Source organism: Bubalus bubalis, chromosome 13 (genome assembly GCF_019923935.1).
Source record: "Bubalus bubalis isolate 160015118507 breed Murrah chromosome 13, NDDB_SH_1, whole genome shotgun sequence".
Taxonomy (NCBI): domain Eukaryota; kingdom Metazoa; phylum Chordata; class Mammalia; order Artiodactyla; family Bovidae; genus Bubalus; species Bubalus bubalis.
This window is the reverse complement of record NC_059169.1, coordinates 72,184,208-72,191,041: the sequence shown is the minus strand read 5'-3', so window position 1 is coordinate 72,191,041 and position 6,834 is coordinate 72,184,208. Positions and strand designations below refer to the sequence as shown.

The following is a 6,834-nucleotide window of genomic DNA, read 5'->3' as shown; positions in this document are numbered from 1 at the left end:
TCAGAAAGGTAGAACTGTCATACGACCCAGGAATCCCACTGCTGGGCATACACACCTAGGAAACCAGAACTGAAAGAGACACGTGTACCCCAATGTTCATCGCAGCACTGTTTATAATAGCCAGGACATGGAAGCAACCTAGATATCCATCGGCAGACGAATGGATAAGAAAGCTGTGGTACATATACACAATGGAATATTATTTAGCTATTAAAAAGAGCACATTTGAATCAGTTCTAATGAGGTGGATGAAACTGGAGCCTATTATACAGAGTGAAGTCAGAAAGAAAAACACCAGTACAGTATATTAATGCATATATATGGAATTTAGAAAGATGGTAATGATGACTGTATATGCGAGACAGCAAAAGAGACGCAGATGTAAAGAACAGACTTTTGGACTCTGTGGGAGAAGGCGAGGGTGGGATGATTTGAGAGAATAGCATTGAAACATGTATATTAACATATGTGAAATAGATCACCAGTCCAGGTTCGATGCATGAGACAGGGTGCTCGGGGCTGGTGCACTGGGATGACCCTGAGGGATGGGATGGGGAGGGAGGTGGGAGGGGGGCTCAGGATGGGGAACACATGTACACCCATGGCTGATTTATGTCAATGTATGGCAAAAACCACTACAATATTGTAAAGTAATTAGCCTCCAATTAAAAAAAAATAGATTCATTTTTTTTTAAAACTTACATGTGCCGATGTTCACAGCAGCACTATTTACAATAGCCAAGACAAGGAAACAAACTAAATATCCATTAACAGAGGATAGGATAAAGAAGATGTTGTACAAAATCGAGTCATTTGCAGAGATGTAGATGGACCTATAGGCTGTCATACAGAGTGAAGTAAGTCAGAAAAACAAGTATTGTGTATTAATGCCTATATGTGGAATCTAGAAAAATGATACAGATGATCATATTTGCAAAGCAGAAATAGAGACACAGACCTAGAGAACAAATGTATGGACACCAAAGGGGAAGCAGGGTGGGTTGGAGGAATTGGGAGATTGGGGTTGACATACATGCGCTATTGACACTATGGTATAAAATAGGTAACGAATGAGACCCTACTCTACGCAGTGCTCTGAGATGACCTAAATGGGAGGGAAATCCAAAAGGGAGGAGATATTTATATACTTAAAGCTGGTTCACTGTGCTGTGCAGCAGGAACCATCACAACAGTGTATAGCAACTATACTCCAAAAAAAATTAATTTAAAAGATAAAATAAAAATCAAAATAAGGGAATTTATTCTCTCACAGTTATGGAGGAAAGAAGTTCAGAATTAAAGTGTTGGCAGAGTTGGTTCCTCCTGGAGATTCTTAGGGAGGATCTGGCCTGGAGCACGGCCAGCAATCCGTAGTGTTCCTTGGCTTGTAGGCACACCACTCCAATCGCTGACTCTGTCGTCATGTGTGTTCTGTGTAGCTCTATGCACACATTTCCCTCGTCTTAGGAAGACATCAGTCACAGAGTTAGGACCCACTCTGATCCAGTATGGGCTCATCTTAACTGGTAACACCTACAAAACCTCTCTTTCCAAATAAGGTCACACTCACATACACAGGAGATGGGATTTGACTGGATCTGTCGGAGAGTGCAGTTCAATCCCCAACAGGCACCTTTGACCAATTTAAGACTTTCAAAGCAATAAGCCTACCTTAAGTCTTAGTCTTGGAGCTCAGTGCTACCAGTTTGAAGAACAGTTGATGTAAGACCAAATTGTGAGACAGAATATGCTGTCCTTTATTAGTCTTTAGCTGATTTTGTCAGTTTTTTGGCCTGATTTTATTTTGTTTGTTTGTTTTACTCCTTTTATTTAGTTTTTTAAGTTTATTTATTTTAATTGGAGGCTAATTACTTTACAATATTGTATTGGTTTTGCCATACATCAACATGAATCTGCCACGGGTGTACACGTGTTCCCCATCCTGAACCCCCCTCCCACCTCCCTCCCTGTACCATCCCTCTGGATCATCCCAGTGCACCAGCCCCAAGCTTCCTGTATCCTGCATCGAACCTAGACTGGCGATTCATTTCTTATATGGTATTATACATGTTTCAATGCCATTATCCCAAATCATCCCACCCTCTCCCTCTCCCATAGAGTCCAAAAGACTGTTCTATATACATCTGTGTCTCTTTTGCTCTCTCGCATACAGGGTTATCTTTAAAAGAATCTAACTCAGGTTGTTGGGAAGAAGCTGTGACCCAAAAGGATGCTTACTATTAATACTATCTATTGTCTTCATGCAGGCTAATTTCTACCATGTGCAAACAGTGTTAGAAGAATGTACAGATTCCTCAGGTCTTGCTTTAGCCTGGCATGTATCTAATATTAATTCAGTCTTGTTAATTTGTGAATACATTTTCTGTCATGACTATAAGTGCTCAAAAATGTATATCTCATAAAAAAAATTATCCCATTTCACTTTATCTTTAGTTATATTAGCTTTTCACATGCGTGTGTGCTAAGTCACTTCAGTCATGTCCAACACTTTGCAACCCCATGGACTGTAGCCCTCCAGGCTTCTCTGTCCATGGGATTCTCCAGGCAAGAATACTGGACTGGGTTGCTTTGCCTGCCTCCAGGGGATCTTCCTGACACAGGGATTGAATTTATGTCTCTTAGGTCTCCTGCATTGGCAAGCGGGTTCTTTACCATTAGCTTATATCTATTCCTTCCCACAACTAATGATTATACATCTGTTTTTACTTTTTTTTTTGTAGATGATTACAATATGGAATTTGTGACCTTTATCTGACAGTTGTCACAGTAAAAAAAAAAAGATTAGTAAATTACAGAAACATAAAAGGAATATAAGAATACTAAAGACAGTATTTCAATATACTAGCGCATTTCTATGAGTATGTATTTTTACATCATGGAGGTTAAATTTAGATGTTCTTATTTTTGTGCTGATTTAATAGCATCTCATAATTGTTTACCACATTATTAAAACTCTTAACAAAATCTTAACAGCTGAATAATATTTTATCACATGGCTTCACTATAGTGAAAGTGAAAATTGCTCAGTCATGTCCAACTCTTTGCAACCCCATGGACTTTACATGGCCATGAATACTAGACTGGGTAGCCTTTCCCTTCTCCAGGGGATCTTCCCAGCCCAGGGGTTGAACCCAAGTCTCCTGCATTGCAGGCAGATTCTTTACCAGCTGAGCCACATGGGAAGCCCTCACTGTAGTGAAATTACCTAGTAACTTTATATAGTTACCCATTCATCTGTTTTGAAGATTTGAGGGGTTCCCAATTTTTCTTTATTAAAAGAAAAATTACCATGATTACCAATTTTGGATGTAAATAATTGTGCATAACTGTGCTTATTTTCCAAGTACTTATGTTTAGATGGGGAAACAATTAGTTAAAAGGTATGAATAATTTAGAAGTTCTTGATGTATATTCACGAATTTAGTAGGAGCCAGACTTTACCAGTTTATATATAATCTCAATAATTGATGAGAGTGTCTCTCCACTGTCGTTTTACCATAATTTTAGTTAATCATGCAAATGAACAATGCTTTCATTAATTTCTAATTAAGATGTCAAAGGAACAAAACATCTTTGTTTCTTTGTAGCACAAGAAAAAATAAAACAGGGAAGCATCATCCTTTGTATTAGGTTATCGAAGAACTGTAGACACGAGGGAATGCTGGTGAACTGAATTCTAGATGCAAAACCATGTAGGCAATCAGACAGTAGTGTGAACATGGATATGTGGGATCAGCCATTTGGTCTGGGTTTGAGCGCTTAGACAAGCAAAACTAGATGTTTTGTAAGATGTCACTGCAAAAAAAGAAAAAAATCACTGAACCTTTAAAATTAGGGTGAGGTGGCAGAACAGAAGGAAATTTAGAAGAGCTCCAAATGCCAAAAAAAAAAAAATCACCAGCTTGATAATTCTCATTCACCCACAGAATTTTACTGAGAAGGCAAGAATGAATGTGCTGGAAAGCAGAAAGAATTAGTGCCTCTAATTGTAATTAGGTTCTAGAAATCTGCTGGGGTGAATCTAACAGCTCATCAAGCTGATGTGAAACTGCAGCATGGTCCCTTTATAGCTCAAATGCTACTGAAGATAAAGAGATTGATAACTTGATGACAGTAATGTGAGAGGTTGGAAACTGTGCTAAATCGAGTTGAATTAAATATATTAAAGCTGTGGCACCAGTACCAGCTAAACTTGAATTTTTTTGGAATATGAATAACCAGTCCCTTACCCCTGCAGTCAAAGAGAGAACAGAATATTCTCTAGGAAAAACAAAACAAAAACCAAAAAATGACATTTCAGTCTCCACATTTCTTTAAAACACAATATCCGTAATACAACTTTAAAAATGTTAACACATTGAGAAAACAACAACCAACATTACCAAGAAAAAAAAAAGCAAACAAGAGGGCTAGATGCAAAGATGATCCAGGTATTGGAATTAGTAGCGTACTGTGCTGAATCCAACTCTTTGCGACCCCCTAGATTGTAGCCCACCAGGCTCCTCTGTCCATGGAATTCTCCAGGCAAGAATACTGGAGTGGGTTGCCATGCCCTCCTCCAGGGGCTCTTCCCAACCCAGGGATTGAACCCATTGATCCCACATTGCCGGCAGATTCTTTACTGTCTGAACCACCAGGAAAGCCCAAGAATAGTGGAGTGGGTAGGCTATCCCTTCTCCAGGGGATCTTCCCGATCCAAAAAACTAACCGGGGTCTCTTACATTGCTGGTGGATTCTTTACCAGCTGAGCTACCAGGGAATTAGTAGATAAGGATTTAAATAATTGTTACATTTCCCAACTTAAAGGGAAAATGATCTAATGGATAAAAAGAGATTCTCAAGGAAGAAATGAAAACTGAAAAAATGTAAATTCTAGAACAGAAAATATAACATCAAAAAACAATGTATTCAATATCTACATTTGAAAAACTGCAAAAAGTTACTGAGAGAAACTCAAGATTTAAGTAATAAAGATATAAACCATGTTTATGGACTGAAACCATGAATATTTTTAAGATAGCAATTCTTTTCAAATTGTTAATACTAAAAAAAAATACCCAAAAACTCAATTAAAAAAAACAGGATTGATTTCCAGTTTTGGACAGTATATAGTAGATGAAATTCTCCCTGTTGTTCTTCCTAGAAAATACCACAGAAAACAGAAGGAAAACACAGAATACCCTCAAAGTTGGCAAAAAGAAGATACACTGGCCCGGGATTTAAGGAATCGAATATCAACACAGCAGTGAGTTCCCCTAGTTTACTTTTTGCCTCAAGTAACTTTTTGCCTCAAGTATCTCAGACTGGGTGATTAAATACTGGACACACCAATGGGTTCAGACAAGAAACCCTCCTCTCTTTCACTGATGAACCAAGATAAATGCAGCATAGCAAGACAGAAAACTCCTAGATAATAAATGTGTTACTTCAAACACTAAAGAAAAAACTGTGCCCTCAACCCACCTTCGTCAACAAAGGCCAAGTGACAGGAACTAAATTTCCATTCTCATCTGGCTATAGTGAGATCAGAGAAGTGTGCATGAGGATCCAGGACTTCATCCCTACCGGACAGTAGCAAGTACCACCCCCACTCTGCCTTGCCAGAGAAGACAAGATGGAGAGAAGTGATGAGGGATCATCCCTCTCAGAGTATAAACAGAAACCAAGAGAGGAACCTGGATTCTTCCCCAAACCTGACAGAAATGAGGCAACAAGGGAAAAAAAAAAAAAAAAAGGAAAGCAGCAAGAGAAACACCACCTTACCTTTAGTGAAGTGAAGTCGCTCAGTTGTGTCCAACTCTTTGCGACCCCATGGACTGTAGCCCACCAGGCTCCTCCATCCATGGGATTCTCCACGCAAGAATACTGGAGTGGGTTGCCATTTCTAGAGGAGAAATAATTTGAATGACACAATTGTTATAAGAAATTATTAAAACCAGAAGAAAGTAACACACAATTTTTCAAGGGCTAAAAGAAAAGAACTTTCAACCCAGAATTCTGCATGTAGAGAAAATATCCTTCAGGAATGAAGAGTAAATCAAGATATTCTCAGAGGAAAGAAAATTAAGAGAATTTGTTACTCAGAGACCTATCCTAATTTTAAAGAAATCCTCGGGACAGTTAGTAAATGATAAAAGAAGGAATATTAGAACATTATGAAGAAAAAATGAAAAATGAAACAAGGAAAATATCAGTATCCTCTAAGTTATGTTTGATGGTTTAGACAAAAATATTATTAATAAGACTTTCAGTGTATGTAGAAAATATTTAAGATCATACTATAAATAATGAAGAGTAAAAGAACTTATCCAATTGATAAAATGTCAACATCCGCAGACTGAAATAAGTATGTGTCCATAATGTAATGCTTTAGCAATCATAAAAGACACATACACAAAGATATCCCAAAATATTACAGAAAAAACTATAGAAAAAAAATTAAATTTCAAAAATATTCAGGTAACCCACAGGAAAGCAGGAAAAAGAAAACAGAGGGGGCAAAATGAGACAAACAGAAAAATAAGAAATACAATGTCAGACATATCAATAATCATATTAAATGTAAATGATTTCTAGACACCAGTTAAAATACAAAGATTGGAAGGGTGGAGGAAATATGACATAACTGGGTGATGTCTACAAGAAACTCACCTCAAATATAACAATATAGGCAAGCTGAAAGTAAATTTATCTAAAAAAATATGTCATACAAACATAAGGCAAAAGGAAGTTGGAGCCTTTATATTAATATCAGATAAATCAGTGCTTAGTCACTCAGTCATGTGTGACTCTTTGGAACCCCATGAACTGTAG

The 6,834-nt window shown here is 37.6% G+C and overlaps 1 long non-coding RNA gene across 1 annotated transcript; it reads right to left on the bottom strand.

The window, feature by feature from the left end:
• Positions 1 to 3,520: 3,520 nt before the first annotated feature.
• Positions 3,521 to 6,462, bottom strand: LOC123328918. Its single transcript, XR_006543920.2, has 2 exons — positions 5,785 to 6,462; positions 3,521 to 3,816 (listed from the first exon to the last, which is right to left on the bottom strand). It is a non-coding gene; the product is annotated as an uncharacterized LOC123328918 (long non-coding RNA).
• Between the last annotated feature and the right edge of the window lie 372 nt (positions 6,463 to 6,834).